The 21,813-nt window shown below is 43.7% G+C and overlaps 1 protein-coding gene across 1 annotated transcript in view; it reads right to left on the bottom strand.

Moving 5' to 3' along the window:
• Positions 1–21,813, bottom strand: part of DPP6 (dipeptidyl peptidase like 6) — a 774,296-nt gene that overhangs the window by 542,514 nt on the left and 209,969 nt on the right. The gene's annotated exons all lie outside the window — the stretch shown is intronic.

Genomic DNA, 21,813 nt, shown 5'->3' with positions numbered 1-21,813 from the left:
CTCTAACAAACTCTATTCTCCTCTCATTCTGCCTCACGTCTGGAAATTCTTTCCCAGCCTGCGCCCAGGTCACAATGTCCATCTTTCAGGAAGGCAAGTCTATGCAGTGATCCCGGACACAGATACGTACTCAGGCCCCACCGAATCATATCGTCTGCCTTCAACCGACTCTGCTTTTAACAGGGAAGGCTGACTTTACTTTCAGGTCCAACGTCTGAGCCGGTTTTGTGTCATCTTATGGGACAGCAGACTGACGCCCAGTGCTGGCCCTCTTATAATTGCCAAGGAAGGGAGGTTCCCTTTCGCAGGGGTGGCCACGGCACTCACCGGCCCCGCTGAGCTGGCATGTCCCCTGAAAACAGGAGCACCTGTCTGATGGGTCCCCAGCACCAAAGTGAGTGGAAGAAGCTGGACTGTGGAAATGAACAGGGTCTCCTGTCCACCAGGGCCTCCTCTCGAGTCCGCCTGGTCTCCGCTGGCCTCCTGGGTCCTGATTCTCGCTCTTCTAGCTTGCTCTGCATCCTGACTCCAGGGAAGCCCCACTCCAACTCCCACCCACTCCAGCTTCACTACATTTCCTGCTTGTCATGATCAGCAGCGCCATTCCCAGTCTGCGACCCCAGAAAGAGGCAGTCCTGGGCCCTCCCTCACTGGATTGACAAACAGGTGGGGTGTCATTGAATCCTTAAACTCAGTAGGCACAAAATAGATGGACAGGAGTTTGCCATTTCCTTCTCCAGGGGATCTTCCCAACCCAGGGATTGAAACTGCATCTCTTGTGTCTCCTGCACTAGCAGACAGGTTCTTTACCACTGAACCCCCTGGGGAGCCCCAGCATACAGAGACCCGTTCTTAAGTCTTTGAGTCCCAAGGCGCCCCTCTGATGGGCAGAGACACACCTTCTGAGTTGGAAAACAGAAACAGACATCATGGGGCCCAGGAATCTTCCCAGGGAAGTGCTTACAAGGTTGACCATGAACCCAGTCCTTAATCACAGTTCATTACCACAATATACCTTTACCTTTTCCTTTTCATTTTAGGGGACTGGAATGCAAAAGTAGGAAGTCAAGAGATAACTGGAGTAACAGGCAAATTTGGCCTTGGAGCACAAAATGAAGCAGGGCAAAGCCTGACAGAGTTTTGCCAAGAGAATGCACTGGTCATAGCAAACACCCTCTTCCAACAACACAAGAGAAGACTCTACACATGGACATCACCAGATGGTCAACACTGAAATCAGATAAATTATATACTTTGCAGCCAAAGATGGAGAAGCTCTATACAGTCAGCAAAAACAAGACTGGGAGCTGACTGTGGCTCAGATCATGAACTCCTTATTTCCAAATTCAGACTTAAATTGAAGAAAGTGGGGAAAACCACTAGACCATTCAGGTATGACCTAAATCAAATCCCTTACAATTATATAGTGGAAGTGACAAATAGATTCAAGGGATTAGAGCTGATAGACAGAGTGCCTGATGAACTAGGGACAGAGGTTCATGACATTGTACAGGAGGCAGAGATCAAGACCATCCCCAAAAAAAGAAATTCAAAAAGGCAAAATGGTTGTCTGAGGAGGGCTTACAAATAGCTGAGAAAAGAAGAGATGTGAAAGGCAAAGGAGAAGAAAAGGAATGATATACCCATTTGAATGCAGAGTTCCAAAGAATAGCAAGGAGAGATCCCAAGGGAACATTTCATGCAAAGAAGGGCACGATGAAGGACAGAAATCATATGGACTTAACAGATGCAGAAGATATTAAGAAGAGGTGGCAAGAATACACAGAAGAATTATACAAAAAAGATCTTTGTGACCCAGATAACCGTGATTGTGTGATCACTCACGTAGAGCCAGACATCCTGGAATGCAAAGTCAAGTAAGCCTTAGGAAGCATCACTACGAACAAAGCTAGTGGAGGTGAGGGAATTCCAGTTGAGCTATTTCAAATCCTAAAAGATGATGCTGTGAAAGTGCTGCACTCAATATGCCAGCAAATTTGGAAAACTCCGCAGTGGCCACAGGAATGGAAAAGGTCACTTTTCATTCCAATCCCAAAGAAAGGCAATGCCAAAGTATGCTCGAACTACCACAAAATTGCACTCATCTCACACGCTAATAAAGTAATGCACAAAATTCTCCAAGCCAGGCTACAACAGTACATGAACTGTGAACTTTCAGATGTTCACAGTGGATTTAGAAAAGGCAGAAGAACCAGAGATCAAATTGCCAACATCCGTTGGGTCATCAAAAAAGCAAGAGAGTTCCAGAGGACATCTATTTCTGCTTTATTGGCTATGCCAAAGCCTTTGACTGTGTGGATCACAACAAACTGTGGAAGATTCTTCAAGAGATGGGAATACCAGACCACCTGATCTGCCTTCTGAGAAATCTGTATGCAGGTCAAGAAGTAACACTTAGAACTGGACATGGAACAACAGACTGTTTCCAAATTGGGAAAGAAGTACATCAAGGCTGTATATTGTAACCCTGCTTATTTAACTTATATGCAGAGTACATCATGAGAAATGTCAGGCTGGATGAAGCGCAAGCTGGAATCAAGATTGCTGGGAGAAATACCAATAACCTCAGATATGCAGATGATACCACTTTTATGGCAGAAAGCAAAGAAGAACTAAAGAACCTCTTAATGAAAACGAAAGAGGAGAGTAAAAAAGTTGGTTTAAAAGTCAACATTCAGAAAACTAAGATCATGGCATCTGGTCTCATCACTTCATGGCAAATAGATAGGGAAACAATGGAAAGAGTGAGACTTTATTTCCTTGCTTTCCAAAATCACTGCAGATGGTGACTGCAGCCATGAAATTAAAAGACGTTTACTTCTTGGAAGAAAAGTTATGACCAACCTAGACAGCATATTAAAAGGCAGAGACATTACTTTGCCAACAAAGGTCCATCTAGCCAAAGCTATGGTTTTTCCGGTAGTCATGTATAGCCATGAGAGTTGGACTATAACGAAAGCTGAGCACCGAAGAATTGATGCTTTTGAACAGTGGTGTTGGAGAAGACTCTTGAGAGTCCCTTGGACTGCAAGGAGATCTAACAGTCAATCATAAAGGAAATCAGCCCTGGATATTCATTGGAAGGACTGATGCTGAAGCTGAAACTCCAATGGCCACCTTATGTGAAGAACTGACTCATTTGAAAAGACCCTGATGCTGGGCAAGATTGAAGGCGGGAGGAGAAGGGGACGACAGAGGATGAGATGGTTGAATGGTATCACTGACTCAATGGACATGAGTTTGAGTAAGCTGTGGGAGTTGGTCATGGACAAGGAGGCCTGGTGTGCTGCAGTCCATGGGGTCGCAAAGAGTCGGACATGACTGAGTAACTGAACTGAACTGAACTGATATCTTGTCCATTTAATAAACCCCTTTCCTTTGGAAATGGAGGTGTTCAATAAAAATAAAGTTGGTCCAGAAGAGTGGGGCCGTGTAGAGGGTGAAAAAGGAAATCAACATGCACACATACTCTCCCGGGCTGTGTGCATCAGGACTGGGGCTGATCTCTGGAGCCAGGGTAGGAATCACTCAACAGATGCACCAAGAGTGGCAATACCAGCACCCTTGTTTCCATGGAGGCAAAAGCACCCCCGGGCTTCCCTGGTCACTCAGCAGTAAAGAATCCGCCTGTTAATGCAGGAGACACTTCAGTCCCTGGGTGGGGAAGTTCCCCTGGAGAAGGGAATGGTAACCCACTTCAATATTCTTGCCCAGAGAATCCCAAGGACAGAGGAGCCTGGCGGACTACAGTCCATGGGGTTGCAAAAGAGTCCATCACAACGTAGCAACTAAACAACAGAAACAAAAAAACACCCTTTTCCCAGCATCAGCACACCTTGACTCAAGTCCCCTTTGGGCGTCTTACTGTAAACTTTGCCACTTCAAGGCTGGGCCTCAGCTTCTTCTGATCCCAGGAGAAACCTCATGAGCCTCTGGCCCTGAACACACTGGATATTCCAGTCTAACCTGTGAGAGGTGGGGTTTGGGGGGTGGACGGGTGGACCAGCCATCCCCTTCCCCTCCAGGTCATTGGAAGACATGCACGGATGGTCCTCAGGCCTCCCCAAGCTTCTAGATTCCATGCTTCTGAGTTCTTACTTCACTGCCTATATATATAAAAGGGAAATGCAATATATATATATATATATATTGCATTTCCCTTTTCTTTAGGAAAGCAATTTTTTATTTCCATCCATTAAAAAGGGTTCTCCTGTATTATCAGTTCAAAAACAGTAATGATCAGATTTTCTAAGTTGGTAGAAAATATTATTTCTGGATAGAAATGTGGCCTGAGCAGACTGACAACAATAGCACCGGCTGCAAAACTGGATGACAACGCTTTGTCCTTAACTCAATAACAACACGACGAAACACATTTAATGGTTACATAACATGGTGAATACAGAAAACAGACAATGTAGGAGCAAAGTCATGTTCTTCTTTCAGCAAGAATTTAATCTTCCCTCTTTAATTCGAAGGGAAGATGAGAATTAGATAATCATGAAAAGAAGCATGAAATGAAAAGTCTTTGTGGTTAGCCCAGAGTTGAAAATATACCCAAATAAAGGCTGTTAGGAAAGTCATTCTTTCTATTTACTAATAGGAAACATATTTCCTTTGCATTTTTCTCATTATTTAGGGTTTGATACAAGAAGAAGGAAGTCATTTTTATAGCATCAATTTTTTTCTCTCAAATGCCAGGAATTGTGAAAGAGCAGATATATCTTACTACTTTTCTTACACGTCACCTTCCCTTAATTGCAACGCAGGTTTCTCATTTTACCTCTGGGATTTGGAGAATGCATTCAAATACTAAAACACCATTATTTCTGGGAACTTCTAAGTTTGTTTAAAAACACTGCACGATATACACTTCTCTGGATGGTATAGATCTGTATAGATCTTAAAGTAAGCTTGTTCAAATTCACACTTATAAAGAAAAGAAAATCAAAGCCCAGAGAAATTAGGAAGTTGTCCCTGACCGTGACCACAGGATGCTGCAGCTTCATCAGCAAACATGTATGCAGCACTGCCGAGAGCTAGAACCCACTGCATCCACACAAGCCTGATCTCCTGGGTTCTACGTGGCTAAACATACTCAGTGGTACCATGTGATTCTACAAAGCGGTGTGATCCTAGAGAAGGGCAGGGAGTGGGGAACTAAGACTGACTGAGCACCTCGGAAACCACATGCGAGACCCTGGGCCCCAGTCCTTGGAAGGAAAAGCTTGTTGCTTTAGTCTTCCATGCCTTCCTGAATCTTAAAAGGCTGATTCAGGAAACAATGAGGAATGTGGGAATGCAGAGACAAAGCATAGCTGTTGGGCTGGAGAACTGGTAACTATTTAGACTATAACCAGCCACAGAACAGAATCACCGAACTCACAATTCCCTGAAATAAATGGATTAAAGGACCAATACACATTCCTAGGTTGTTTTTACAGGAAGCAGAGCCCCACCAGATGAAAACCGCTGATGGCAGGAACACACACCCTAGACTGGATGAAACCCCAGAAGGTTAAAGATGCTTGAAGCGTTACCCTGATGCCAATCCATCTGAGGATTCTGCAAGAGCTGGTCATGCCCCCAGCAGCCCCTCTTCCCCTTGCCATTAAAGTCCCTCCCCTGAAAGCTATCAGGGAGTTTGGGTCTACTGAGTGTGAGCTGCCCGTTCTCCTTGCTTGGTGTCTGCACCATAAATGCTGCACTCTCCCTCACCATGACCCGCTGTCAGTAGATTGGCCTTTCTGTGTGTGGGTGAGTGGACCCAAGTTAGGTTCTGTAACACCCACTGTGAGCTTGGCATTGTACTGGGATCTTTGCAAGCTTTGCTATATCCAGTTATCCCAAGAGCTCTCAAAGGTGACCATTAGAATGAGTGCAATGTAGGGAAGAAAATCACAAGTTTTAGGATCAAAGAGCTCAGACTGAAATGCGAGCCTGTCCACTTACCAATTGTGTGGTTTTAGCCCTTAATTCTCTCATCTTCAGATTCCCCAACTGTAGGATGAGGGTCATAGTGTTGCCTTCAGTTCAGTTCAGTTCAGCCACTCAGTCATGTCCAACTCTTTGTGACCCCATGAGCCACAGCCAGGATTCCCTGTCCATTACCAACTCCAGGAGTCCGCCCATACCCATGTCCATTGAGTCGGTGATGCCATCCAACCATCTCATCCTTTGTCACCCCCTTCTCCTCCTGCCCTCAATCTTTCCCAGCATTAGGGTCTTTTCCAATGAGTCAGCTCTTCAAATCAGGTGGCCAAAGTATTGGAGTTTCAGCTTCAACATCAGTCCTTCCAATGAACACCCAGGACTGATCTCCTTTAGGATGGACTGGCTGGATCTCCTTGCAGTCCAAGGGACTCTCAAGAGTCTTCTCCAACACCACTGTTCAAAAGCATCAATTCTGTGGTGCTCAGCTTTCTTTATAGTCCAACTCTCATGGCTATACATGACTACTGGAAAAACCATAGCTTTGACTAGATGGACCTTTGTTGGCAAAGTAATGTCTCTGCTTTTTAATATGCTGTCTAGGTTGGTCATAACTTTCCTTCCAAGGAGTAAGCGTCTTTTAATTTCATGGCTGCAATCACCATCTGCAGTGATTTTCGAGCCCCCAAAAATAAAGTCTGCCACTGTTTCCACTGTTTCCCCATCTATTTCCCATGAAGTGATGGGACCAGATGCCATGATCTTAGTTTTCTGAATGTTGAGCTTTAAGCCAAGTTTTTCACTCTCCTCTCTCACTTTCATCAAATTATCTGTTAGAGCAGAAGGAATATTGCAGGGGATTTTAAAATGGAAGTTTGGATCCCCAAGTTACAGATTTTTAAAAAAAGTTTCATGGAATAGAAGACTTGCTGAGAAACCTGTAGGTAGAGAGGCTGACTCGGCTGTGACCCCAGGTCTGACTGCCTCTAAGGCTCACCTTTTCACCTGCCAATCTGCTTCATCTTGTGCTCTGACCCAGTCTTGTGTCAAAATAATCAACAAACAAGGCAATTTCAGAAGTTCTAATAGAGCTGGTTCAAGTTACCAGGTCTAGCATTTGAATTTACATAAGATTGAAAGTGAAAGTTGCTCAGTCATGTCCGACTCTTTGCAATCCCATGGACTATAGAGTCCATGGAATCCTCCTGGCCAGAATACTGGAGGAGGCAGCCTTTCCCTTCTCCAGGGGATCTTCCCAACCCAGGGATCGAACCCAGGTTCCCACAGAGCAGGCAGATTCATTACTGTCTGAGCCACCAGAGACGCCCTACATAAGATGATTGAGATGATAATTGGCATCAGTGGAAAGTCTCTTAATAAAATACAGGTGCAGTCGGTGGAGCACACACTGTTCAGAGGACGGTGTGTCATCACAGAGAGAACCGTTCAGATAAGGGGAGAAGCCCTCTCCCCACCCTCTGCTGGTGGGTCCCTTAGTCTGAACCACACAGTCCAGTCCTTGATGCTGGGCTGTCTAAGTTCAGCACCTTTGTGTGGATAGTCACCTCCCTAACAGTGTCAAGGCAACACCATGGGCCGAGACAGTACTTTCACTCTCATAGACCACAAGATGGGCTGGGCATGGAAAAGGGTTATAGATAAAGGTGGAAGGGGGGATGAGTTAGGAGTTTGGGATTAACATATATACACTATTATATATAAAATAACCAACAAGGACCTCCTGTAGAGCACAGGGAACTCTGCTCAATATTCTGTAGTAACTTATATGGGGAAAGAATCTGAAAAAGAATGGTTATATATGTATATAACTGAATCATTGTGCTGGACATTTGAATTGAACACAACATTGAAAATCAGGTATACCCCAATATGAAATAAAACTTACGATTAAAAAAAATATCAAAAACTTTCAGGCTTGAAAAGAATTAAAGAGTTAGAGATCTCTTCAAGAAAATTAGAGATACCAAAGGAACATTTCATGCAAAGATAGGCTCGATAAAGGACAGAAATGGTATGGACCTAACAGAAGCAGAAGATATTAAGAAGAGGTGGCAAGAATACACAGAAGAACTGTACAAAAAAGATCTTCACGACCCAGATAATCACGATGGTGTGATCACTCACCTAGAGCCAGACATCCTGGAATGTGAAGTCAAGTGGGCCTTAGAAAGCATCACTACGAACAAAGCTAGTGGAGGTGATGGATTCCAGTTGAGCTATTTCAAATCCTCAAAGGTGATGCTGTGAAAGTGCTGCAGTCAATATGCCAGCAAATCTGGAAAACTCAGCAGTGGCCACAGGACTGGAAAAGGTTAGTTTTCGTTCCAATCCCAAAGAAAGGCAATGCCAAAGAATGCTCAAACTACCGCACAATTGCACTCATCTCACATGCTAGTAAAGTATTGCTCAAAATTCTCCAAGCCAGGCTTCAGCAATACGTGAACCATGAACTTCCAGATGTTCAAGCTGGTTTTAGAAAAGGCAGAGGAACCAGAGATCAAATTGCCAATATCCGCTGGATCATCGAAAAAGCAAGAGAGTTCCAGAAAAACATCTATTTCTGCTTTATTGACTATGCCAAAGCCTTTGACTGTGTGGATCACAATAAACTGTGGAAAATTCTGAAAGAGATGGGAATACCAGACCATCTGACTTGTCTCTTGGGAAACCTGTATGCAGGTCAGGAAGCAACAGTTCAAACTGGACGTGGAACAACAGACTGGTTCCCAATAGGAAAAGGAGTACATCAAGGCTGTATATTGTCACCCTGCTTATTTAACTTATATGCAGAGTACATAATGAGAAACGCTGGGCTGGAAGAAACACAAGCTGGAATCAAGATTGCTGGGAGAAATATCAATAACCTCAGATATGCAGATGACACCACCCTTATGGCAGAAAGTGAAGAAGAACTAAAGAGCCTCTTGATGAAGGTGAAAGAGGAGAGAGAAAAAGTTGGCTTAAAGCTCAACGTTCAGAAAACAAAGATCATGGCATCTGGTCCCATCACTTCATGGGAAATAGATGGGGAAACAGTGGAAACAATGGCAGACTTTATTTTTTTGGGCTCCAAAATCACTGCAGATGGTGATTGCAGCCATGAAATTAAAAGACGCTTACTCCTTGGAAGGAAGGTTATGGCCAACCTAGATAGCATATTTAAAAGCAGAGACATTACTTTGCCAACAAAAGTCTGTCTAGTCAAGGCTATGGTTTTTCCAGTGGTCACGTATGGATGTGAGAGTTGGATGGTGAAGAAAGCTGAGCGCCGCAGAATTGATGCTTTTGAACTGTGGTGTTGGAGAAGACTCTTGAGAGTCCCTTGGACTGCAAGGAGATTCAATCAATCCATCCTAAAGGAGATCAATCCTGGGTGTTCATTGGAAGGACTGATGTTGAAGCTGAAACTCCAATACTTTGGCCACCTGATGCAAAGAGTTGACTCATTGGAAAAGACCCTAATGCTGGGTAGGATTGGGGGCGGGAGGAGAAGGGGACGACAGAGGATGAGATGGTTGGATGGCATCACCAACTCGATGGACATGGGTTTGGGTAGACTGTGGGAGTTGGTGATGGACAGAGAGGCCTGGCATGCTGCAATTCATGGGGTCACAAAGTGTCGGACACGACTGAGCGACTGAGCTGAACCGAACTGAACTGAATCTAATCCAGTGGTTTTCAAAAAATTTTCTTCTCAGAACCTTTTTACACTTTTAGAAGTTACTGAGAACCTCAAAGCGCTTTAGTTTATGTGTTTATATTCTATTTATATATATATTCTCTCTACATATATATATATGTATATGTATATATATTATATACATATATACATACATTATATACGTAATATATATTATATATATACATATATAATATATATGTATATATATATAAATGGGCTTCCCTGATGGCTCAGTGGTAAAGAATATACCTGCCAATGCAGGAGATAAGATGTGGGTTCAATCCCTGGGTCAGGAAGATCCCCTGGAGAAGGAAATGGCAACCCACTCCACTATTCTTGCCTGGGAAATCTCATGGATGACAGAGCCTGATGGGCTACCGTCCATTGGGTTGCAAAAGAATCAGACATGACTTAGTGACTAAAACAATTATATATCTATTAAATTAAAATTTAAATTATCGTTATTTATTTAAAATGAAAACTTATTATGTGTTAATATAATTTAAAGATTTTATGAAAGATAACCGTGTGTTCCAAGACAAAAAAATTATTAGAATGGTATTGTTTTAAACTTTTGCAAAACTCAATTAATATCTGCTTTTATTAAAGAAAACAGGCTGGATTCTGACACCTGCTTTTGCCTTCAATTTGTTATAATGTCTTGGTTTAGTTATATGAAGGTAATCTGGCTTCATGAATATATACATAGTTAGAAAGGTGAACCATATTTTAACTGCCTTTTTCAATAATTGTAGACACTTTTCTTTGATACTACATCAAAATTTGACAACATTATTTGCAACGTTGACTCAAAAACTAAATTGGTGGATTTTTCATATGCATGAAAGAATGAAAGTGTAAAAGTCAAACAAAATCTTGGTATTATTCCAAAAGTATATTTGGCATTCCAGATCTCCTTAAAAAGGTCAGGGGTGCCCACAGGGTCCTGAGGAACACGTTGAGGACTTTTTGTTGAATTCACTCATTCAACACATGTGAAATCACTCAGACATCCTGAATGACTTCTGCAGACTCTCAGGGTGACTTAATTCTGAATATAAAGCCTAGTAAGTACTGTTGACTAACCAATGGTCTTGCACAAAGACAACTCTGGTCAAGAGTACAGAAAGGACAAAGAATGTTCCATGCTGCTTCTTTCAGAGCCTGGGCCATGGGGAACAAGGCCTTGACTGGTTCAAGCTCCTTCAAAGGACACATCAATGTCAAGGACCTCTCCACACTGAAGGCACCCCCATGACTGTCTATGGTTCTTTTATATGTTCCTTCCTGCAAGTGGCCTGCACTGAGCTCCAAGTCAGGTCTGCTTCAGCGCATCACTCACAGATGCCCAAGGAGGACCACGGTTATCATCTCTCCTGCAACCTCAGCCCAGCCGGCTCCCTGCAGGCACAGGGCGGGCAGGGAGCACAAGTCTGTGGCCCCTCTTCGTGGTTTGGCCATTAACAAAGACATGCCTCACACGTGGTCACCCAGGTTACCTCTAGGCCACGCCACTGGGTACGCTGCCCTTTTAGGGAACAGGCTTTGTTTTTGCCCTTTATCTTTCCTCATCTCTTGTTAAACATAGGACCAAATGAAGACCAAACAAAGTCATGATGAGACGCTTGAGTGAAAAAATTTTAGCCTTGGGAGAATATTCACTTGAATATATTTTTTAAAAGAAATACACACAAGAAAAAGAAAACTCTAAGGAATACACTATAATAGAATTGAATATTTTTCTTATCTTGCTTTTCTGATCCAAGAAAGTCTCCTGGGCAAAGCACTAATTTTAAGTTTATTTTCTGTAAGTGGGCTACATGATTGCTTAAAGTTTTGTTGATCTTGCTAACACAGTCTATGGTACAGTAGTCATGAATATTATGATTGAATGAATTTACTAAAAGTTATGACACAATTGTCCTCATCTCAATTTCTTGGCCTTATGTAAAAGAATATGAGATGGTGCATTTCTGTAAAATGAATTTAAGTAATTTCTCTTTCTGATTAGAAAGCAAATCAAGAACAAGCCACAGCAGGGGCATGTCCAAAGAGGGCCTTCTATTTGCCCAATGATATTATAAGGCAGGTATATTTCATTTCAGAGAAACTTCATTAAGTTAAACATGCTCATAAGCTGCTGAAGCTGAAGCTCCAATACTTTGGCCACCTGATGTGAAGAACTGACTCATTGGAAAAGACTGATGCTGGGAAAGATTGAAGGCAGAAGGAGAAGGGGACGACAGAGGACAAGATGGTTGGATGGCATCACCGACTCGATGGACATGAGTTTGAGTAAGCTCTGGGAGTCGGTGATGGATAGGGAAGCCTGGCATGCTGAAGTCCATGGGGCCGCAAAGAGTCGGACACGACTGAGTGACTGAACTGAACTGATCATAAGCACCATTATCAACACCATCTTCATCTTCATCATCATCACCATCATCATTATAACCATCATCACAGTCATCAACATCACGTCATCACAATTAACATCACATCATCATATTATTATTATTTCCATCATTATCACCACCACCCATAATCTTCATCATCATCAGTCTCATCACAGCATCTGTATCATCACCACAATGACCATCACCATGATCATCTTCATCAATCTCCCATAATCATCAACGCTACCCTTATCTCATTACCATTGCTGTCTTTGTGTCATCATTACAATCATCATTACATTACCATCCACATAACCACCATCATCACATCACTTTATCACCGCCAGCATCATAACCCTAATCAGGTCAGCACCATCAGATCACGACAATCCACATTACTGTCCACACAGAATTTTCCTCATTATTACCACCACCCATAACCACCACCATCATCATCTTTCATCATGACCACCAGCATCACAGAAACCAATTTGGACCCTCTCCACTCTGTGCCAGGACGCATGCTGAGCTTTTCATAATACAGCTTGCATCTTCACAATAACCCTACTAGACAAATCTGGTTATTTTCCATTTTTCAAATGAAAATAGGGAGATAGATAACATGTCCAAAGTAACAGCTAATGAGAGGTTGGATAAGCATTAAACCCAGATTTTCATAACTTTGAGGTTAATCTGCTTAACCACCATGTGACACCAAAGAACTCTGTGTTCTGACTTAAAGGATGCTTCTCTGCCTAACCACAAAATAAGATTTCAGAGTTTGAAATCTATGTTATAAATTTTTATGCATGGCCTGTTTTTACCTCTGCATTAGTAAATACATTATACATTACTAGACTTGGGGATACCAGTACTCCATGCAAATACATGTAGAGGCAGACCGCATTTTCTTGTGCTTTGCTTTCTTGCATTTCACAGATACTGCATTTTTTCCCCACAAATTAAAGATTTGTGGCAACTTGTGTTGAGCAAGTCTATTAGTGCCTTTTGCCCCAAGATTTCCTCACTTCATGTTTCTGTGTCACATTTTGGTCAGTCTTGCAATATTTCAATCTTTTTCATTATTATTATATTTGTTATGGGGATCTGTGATCAGTGATCTTTGATGTTACTGTTGTGGCTCACTGAAGGCTCAGATGACGGTTAGCATTTTTTAACACTAATGTATCAATATTTTAAATTAAGGTATGTATATTGCTTTTTCAGACATAATGCTATTCCACACTTTCCAGACTACAAGATAGTGTAAACATAATTTTTATATGCACTGAGAAACAACAACAACAAAAAATCCATGTGACTAGTGTTTTTTGTGATATTCTCTTTATTGGGGTGGTCTGGAACCAAACTCATTGTATCTCTGAGATGTACGCACATCTCACAGTCCTTGCAGAGGCCACTTTTCAGCACAACACAACCTCAGTGAGCCTTAATTGTGACAGAGAGGAGGGCCTCCTGGGAGCTCTAGTCCATCATGCAAGTTATTCTCTTTCTTTTTATAGCACTGGGTCCCCACAGACCTCCAGGAACAGAACATAACAGGACGGTTCGGAAAGCCCTAAGTACCTGGTCTGAGGCCAGCACAGGGGAGGCAGAGTAGCAGAAGGGGCAGAGACGCGTGTGTAGACAGGAATTAATGACGCACACTTGCAGTGGAAACCTACAGTCCACGCGTCAGATGACCTCACATCTCAGGGTCCGTTTCCTTCCAGACCACCTTCCAAAGCTGCAAGCTTGTGGAAGTTCACCTAGCTTCTATCATTAGATGACAATTACTCAAATTCTTTCCCCAAACAGCTATGGGATTAAAAATTACTCATGTATAAGAAGAACGGAATCTGTTCTACCAGCTTCCTAATCTGATCTTGAAGGTGTAGACTTTATCCTGGTAAGAGGAAAACACGCTGATTGACTCCCGAGTTGACCTGCTTCATTCCCAGGAGTTGACCCCCTCTGTGTCGCATGACTATGTCTATGGAGTCCTTTTCCTCTTGATCTTCCAGTCATGGTTCTTCTTCAATCACCTTTCTCCTGTAACAGACAATACCTGATGGAAAGGCAGAGGGGTGGGGTTCTTATCCTAGACTCTCCACTGGTTATCAACATCGGGACTCTTTTCCTTTAACAGGTTTCTAGGTTTTCCTGACTCCTTCCCCAACTGGAAAGAGACCTTACAGAATTGAAGTGCAGTGGAGTCAACAAGATTATAGTTTCCATCTGTGCTTTCTTGCTAAGGAAGCAGGTTCTTGGACCAGACTATTCAAGGGTGAATTTTTCCCACTGTTGTAACCAAACAAGACAGAAACTTTCATAATTCACTATTTCATTTTTGCTACACTGACCTTGGCTTGTGTCAACAGGTGAAAAACACAGTTAAGCCACAAGGATAAACTGAGAAGTTAAGTAGGGCTCCAAGAAAATAATTGAAAATATTTAGTCTCAAATCAGAGAAACTGCATTCTTGCCTATAAATATGACTTTTGATCCCCAATAAAATGACTTGCTCTGATTATGTCTTATGTCAGCTTAATTCCCTGATGTCTCAGTGGTAAAGAATCTGCTTGCCAATGCAGGAGACATGGGTTCTATCCCTGGGTCGGAAAGATCCCCTGGAGAAGGAAATGGCAACCCACCCCAGTATTGTTGCCTGGGAAATCCTATGGATGCAGGAGCCTGGCAAACTACATACAGTCCACGGAGTCTCAAAGAGCTGGACACGACTTATCGACTGAACCATAATAAACAACAGCTTAACCTATAGTTTATTTTTTTTTCTTTTCACTTCACTTGTTACTCTAAACATATTTAAAACAGAGCCCTGAATTTCCCTCTTCTTGTCCCCAAACTACTATCACTTTGCTCAGGCTGCCATGAAAACCTACCTCAGACTGGCTGGCTAAAGCAAAATAAATGTATTTCCCCATGGCTATCGGAGGTGGAAGTCCAAGACCAAAGTGCTGGCAGGTCTGGTTTCTCCTGAGGCTCCTCTCCCCATTTTGCAGGCAGCCACCTCCTCACTGGCCTTCACGCGGTCTTTTTTCTGTACGTGTGCAATCCTGGGGTCTCAGTGGGTGCATAATTTCTTCTCTGTATGAGACCATCATTCTCCTTGGATTATGGCCCACTTCAATAGCCTTATTTTACCTGAGTGCTGAGTCACTTCAGTAGTGTCAGAGTCTTTGCAACCCCACGGACTGCAGCCAACCAGGCTCCTCTGTCTGGGATTCTCCAGGCAAGAATCCTGGAGTGGGTTGCCACTGCCTTCTCCAGCGGATCTTCCCGACCCAGGGATCGAAACTGCTTCTCCTGCGTCTACTGCACTGCAGACAGATTCCTTACCACTGAGTCACTGGGGAAGCCCTATTTTACCTGAATCACCTCATTAAAGGGTCTATGTGCAAATACAGCCACATTCTGAGATACTGGGGTTCGGGCTTCCGTTCTGAGGAGACACAACCGAGCCTGTAACACCATTTCTCTCACAATCACCGACACTGAAGGAAACTGGACTCCATGGGGTTCGGGCTTCCGTTCTGAGGAGACACAACCGAGCCTGTAACACCATTTCTCTCACAGTCACCGACACTGAAGGAAACTGGACTCCATGCACTTGGCCGCTGGAGGGAGAGGGAGCTTACGTGATCCTCGATGCACACTCTCTTTCGTATCTCACATGCAGTCTGTGAGTACACTCTGTGTGCATGCTGAGACGCTTCAGTCATGCCTGACTCTTTGAGACCCCGTGGACTGTAGCCCGCCAGCCTCCTCTGGCCATGGGATTCTCCAGGAAAGAACACTGGAGTCCGTAGCCACTGCCTTCTCCTGGGGATCTTTCCGACCCAGGGATCAAACCTGCGTCTCTTATGCCTCCTGCACTGGAGGCGGGTTCTTTACCTCTAGTGCCACCTGGGAAACGAGTATATTCTGAAGGCTTTAGTTTCTAAACATCCTCTGATTTCAATTCTACTTCTCTCCTTCCCTGCTCCCTCCTTAGCCTCACTTATATCTACTTCCCTGGTCCCATCACCTCTCCCCTACTTGCTCCTTGCGATTCCACTTTTAACCCCTGGAGACTGTTCTCCACATACAATAAAATGACCTTTCAACAATATGAATCCGATTCTGACCAACTCCTGCTTAAAAGGATCCATGAAACTTAGAATGAACCCTAACTTCTTCCCATGAACTTCAGGCCCCTCCAGGGCGTGGCCGCTACTGCTCCAACAACCTCTCACCCTGTTTCCGACCCCGTCCCACACCCCGTTCCACTGTCGGCCTGCAGTGTCTCAGGATCCTTACTTCCGAGGTCTCCTCCACCTGCACCAACGTGTCCAGACCTGTTCCCCACTCCACACGGGCCACTTCACTATTCAAATGTCTAATCCTTAGAGAAGAGGTCTCTGGCCGTCCACTCTGAAATAGTCACCCGCCCGTGCAGACCATCATTCCCTCTCACCTTACTCGGCTTCCCTGACTCGCAAGCCCTTATTTCTACTGGACGTTATGTTGTTTATTTCCTTGCTTTGTGTCGCTTTTCTCCTCCACCAGCATCTAAGCTCCTTAGGGCAGGGTTTTGACTTCCATGTTCACAACCGGATCCTCAGCTGTGAACGGTGTCTGGCACTTAGCAGGAACCCACCACATATTGTTGAATGAGAAATGAACAGTATGGTCCAGAAGAGACAGAATGATGGCATGAATCCTGCAAAATACGTGCGCCCTCAGTCTGTGCGGCCGACTCCATGCATGCCCACATCCTTAAACCTGCCTCCTTTGTCACACTGCTCCTCCAGGTCGCCGTGGCCCTGCCAGCCCCACCCAAATCCACCCATCTGACCTCATTTGCAGTTTGTCCCCAGCAGGTCCCTCTTCTGACCCTCGCTCTTCCCCACTGCATTTATCTCCATTCCTATGGCTTCTCAGAGCATTTATTCAAGAACAGACTCCTGCAAAAAAACTCCCCAGACAGACCCTTCCCTGGTCCCTCCCTGGCTGAGACACCTGTGCTGTTCAGCTTGGCACTCTGTAATTCAGCCTTGTTTCTTTATCCACCTTTTATTCTGAACAGGATCATAAAATCCTTAGTCAGAGGACCTAGGTGCAATTACTTCTGTTAAAAAGTTTTGAAAATGTGACTTTGTTTCAATGCAGTTGAAGTATTAAGGGAACAACCTGTGGATGACACTCATTTCATGTTTGCATATGTGTCCTTTGCTTTTAAGAGACACTAGGTGAATGTAGAAAACTGCGTCGAGGCTGCAGGAACACACAGAACGCATGCACACTTCCAAACAGTGCTCACCCCGGTCGGCCGCCTGGTGGAGCCACAGCCACCATGACCAGGGTCAGCCTTTCCCTCGGATTTCAGACAATGCCCTCCCATCTCCACTGTGCCTCCCGCGCTACCCTCTTTGAGTGCCACTTCCTCAAGCAAGCTCCTGGTCTTTCTCAAGTTCAAATACCATATAAACTATAGTTCGCATGTCCTTCTTAACCATTTAACACATGGAAAACTGTGCTCCCACTTTTACTAGGTTCCTGCCCCTTCTTTATGTGTTACTGGCAGAACATTTGAATGTTCGGTCCACAACCCTATTTCCCCCATAAACCCTGTGGCTTTTATGGTGTAATTTTGCATAAGGCACTGATTTCTAAGAATTATTGCTAGAAAAGACTCTTGAGAGTCCTTTGGACTGAAAGGACATCCAACCAGTCCATCCTAAAGGAAATCAGTCCTGAATATACATTGGAAGGACTGATGCTGAAGCTGAAGCTCTACTACTTTGGCCACCTGATGCAAAGAGCCAACTCATTGGAAAAGACCCTAATGTGGGAAAAGACTGAAGGCGGGAGGAGAAGCGGATGACAGAGGATGAGAAGGTTGGATGGCATCACCGACTTGATGGACATGAGTTTGAGCAAACTCCAGGGGACAGTGAAGGACAGGGAAGCCTGGCATGCTGCAGTCCATGGGGTAACAAAGAGTTGGACATGACTAGCGAATGAACAACAACATTATTATTTGCCACAGCAAAACATTTGCACGTTCTATGTACTTTGAGAGAATGGGCATCATCAAACACTTATTGAGCATTTGACACAAATGAAAAAGAAACAAACTCACAGACATAGAAACAGATTGAGGTTGCCAAGGGGGAGGTGGGTAGGGGCGGGACAGACTGGGAGCTGTGATCAGCAGATGCTGACTATTATATACAAGATGGGTAAATGACAGGGTCCTACTATAGAGCACAGGGAACTATATTCAATATCCTGGGATAAACCATCATGGGAAAGAATACGAAAAAGAATGTGTATATACATGTATAACTAAATCCCTTTGCTGTAAAACAGAAACTAACACAACATTGTAAATCAACTATATTTCAATTAAATGCATTTAAAAGAAAGAAACTGGAAAACATACACTTGATAATTCTATTCATTTGCATTGTCCTATGGCATATATTTGTAAAGCATGATACAATAAAACTTGAGGTAATAGGCAAAGCGCACGTAGTCCTATAACCAAACCTCCCTTATCAGCTCTCTTTCTGCTGGACCTCAGTTACCATTCAAGTTCTATGATGACTCAAGTTTTCTCAGTGATTTTTCATGGGCAGAGTAAATCTTGCTCAGTCTCTTGTTCTCTCATGGGAATAATAAAACAGAAACTGTGTTGTTAGAAAAGTAAAACAAGATATATATTAAATGATTTACCATCTAATTTATTGTTTCATTGCATTTTCCTACAACACAACCAGAGTTTCCTTCAAAGCTGGAGAAGTCATCTGGATAGATGCCAAGAGTGAGGCAGTTCTTGACCACAATTTACCCTTGCTCTTTACCTCTTTCCAACCTGTTCTTGTTCTAAGTTCCATTTCTGTCCAATAATGTGTGTAATTTCCAGTGATGTTGCGGCTTCTCAGCCTTTAAAACGGCTACATTAGGAAATGACAGCCAGACATGCTGTCAAGTGGTTTGCCCTTTAGTATTTGTTCTGGGGAACAAAGGAGAGAGAAAAGCTAAGATTCAAGAAAACAAATGGATTGCGTTGATGTCAAACGTCTCTTCTCATGAAAGGCAGCCAAACAAGGTCATTATAGCTTTGCCGTTCGTTCCTTTAAACTCCAAAAGCCATTCACCCATGCCTCACTCCCTTACTCAAAGCACAGAAATTACGACTTGCACCTGATTTGACTTCTTCCCCATTTGTGCTGGGTGTTGAACTTGAGTGTTCTGTATGGGAGATCTGCCTTCTGAGGACACAGTGACTGCGAGCCAGCACAGGCAGGTAACCCTGGACTGATGAAAAGGGGCTACTTGGGAGAGTGTGGCTGGAGGGGGTGATCTGGCCAAACGCCAGCAAAGAAGATGCATGAGCAAGGCTGAGAATATCTTCAGATATCTTCAGTCAAAGGAATAAGAGAAATACTTCACACTCTCACTCTGAAGCCTGGTATCTTCTAAAAACACTTGCCCTCCCTAAAGTGAGGCTGAGAAGGAAATATGGTGGCAATTCTAGGCTAGTACCCTTCCTAACCTCCCACCAGAACCCCACAAGACCTTGTGACATGAAAGGACTGATTGGGGGTGAGCAGGTGTTAATCAAGGGTAACCCAGTGAGAACCTAGATTCTAATTTTCTTTTCTTTCCACAGTGATGACACTAACAGTGGTCTTACCACCATGCAATAGACTCAGCTTCCTTGCTGTTAATTGGAAATGGCCTGAACTGATAGCTCAGGCGATAAAGAATCTGCCTGCAATGCAGGAGACCCAGGTTCAATCCCTGGGTTAGGAAGATCCCCTGGAGGAGGGAATGGCAACCCACTCCAGTATTCTTGCCTGGAGAAATCCCATGGACAAAGGAGCCTGGCAGGCTGCAGTCTATGGGGTCGCAAAGAGTCAGACACGACTGAGTGACTAACACTTTAACTGAACTGACAGAAAAGTAAATGCAGGAGCAAGAAGAGGCAAAGTCCCTGGGGACCAAACCCCAACCCTGTACTGACAGCCTTTGCAATCTGGAGGGTTTAGATATGTGGGTGACTCTGGTTCAAGAGGCTTTTGAGATCTTGGGAGGAAACATGTCTTCAAATGTCACATTTCACTTCCTTGCACCAAGTCCTGCAGACTGATCGTCTTCCATCATACCACCCATCTCCCATTCATCCCAAGACTGTCATGTAACACATCAGGCAGAGGAGCCACTCTCTGCAGAATGAAGGATGCTTGGCTTGTGTTGAGCATCCGGCTCAGGGCCCTTAGGGAGCAGATCAGTGTTTCGCATGCTATAGTTTGTGAAAACTTTAGGTTAATCAAGATAAGTGATTACCATTAATGGATTTTTAAAAAAACTAGTCCAATAATTTATCCCATAAATTGGGTCTTGAAATTTATCAGGAAGTGGTTTCTCTTCTCCTAGTCAGACTTTAATTATACGATGTCAGAGTGCACCGCAGAACACATCTTTCCTTTATCAATCTGTAGATCTCAGACACAATTACAGTTTTGCTTGAGACTTATGAAAATAACACCATAGGTTATAAAGCATTTCACGCTTTTCACAATATATTTTCATGTATTTATCTCACCGTGCCTTAGGGAAACTGGTAAAGAGAGCAGATAATACCATTCTGATTTTGTAGATTGGTATTTGTGATTTTGCAGGTGGTAAAACAAACATGGATGAATTAAGAGGAATAAAATAATACTGCAAGCTTTCGTCAGGTATAGAAACCAGTTGTTCTAATTCATGAGACAATATTTTTTCTGTATTATTTTAAGTGTTAAGTGGGAACACATTGTTAAACCAAGAATTTTCAAGCACTCTACCAGAAAAATTCTGGAAACATCTAGTTTCGGTTCTGGAGACTATGATGGGACTGAACAAGTATGCTCTAGTCAGAGAGGGCAGACAAAAGATGAAAAGAAAGGAAAGATGAGTGGGCCAGTGTTCTCCCTGAAAGACATGAGAAAGTAGGTGATGAGGCCCCCATGGAGGTCCCGTCCCTTCCTGACTCAGGGCGCAGGGCTGTCCCCAGCACTCAAACTGCTCTGCCTTCTGCTGGGGATTGGCTCCACCTTCTGAATTTACATTTCACTGCCTCTTTCTCTCCCCACTTCTGTGACAGAATTTATCCAAGCCTGTAGACTGATCAACCTTCCAATATTGCTAATCGTCTAACTATCTGCTCTGGAATAATCACAAGACCTTTCAGCAGTTCGCATGCCCGCCCCTCCCTCACACCTGAAAATGAATTTCATTTTTGGTCTGTGACCTTCAGCTCCTCCTGTCTGATGTGGAGGCAGGAGGTCATCTGGGCCCCAGCTGCTCCTCAGGTCCCCCTGCCCTGATTTCCAATCTCTTCCCACTCTTGCTCAGAACAGACCAGTTGCCCTGGGCAAATGGCACGATTAGATCTTCACTGGAATTTCATACATCTTTTACTTCATTAGGAATTTTCATACATCTTTCTGTCTGTGGTCCATATGGCTCTCTGAATCACTCTTAATGCATTCCTCCCACACATATCACTCTCTCATTAGCTTTCAATATGCTCATTTTCCTACCTTTGAATCTTTTTGTACAACCTCAGGCCCTCTCTAGCCCTCATACTCAGTAAAACATGTGATTTGCACAGGGAACTCTGCTCAGCGTTATGTGGCATCCTAGATGGGAGGGGAGTTTAGTGTGTGAGTGGGGGGCAGGGATGGATACATGTGCATGTATGGCTGA

Source organism: Giraffa tippelskirchi, chromosome 10 (assembly GCF_054371585.1).
Source record: "Giraffa tippelskirchi isolate mGirTip1 chromosome 10, T2T-mGirTip1v1.2.pri, whole genome shotgun sequence".
NCBI lineage: Eukaryota > Metazoa > Chordata > Mammalia > Artiodactyla > Giraffidae > Giraffa > Giraffa tippelskirchi.
Note: the sequence above shows the minus strand (reverse complement) of the source record. Positions and strands in the feature narration are given on the sequence as shown.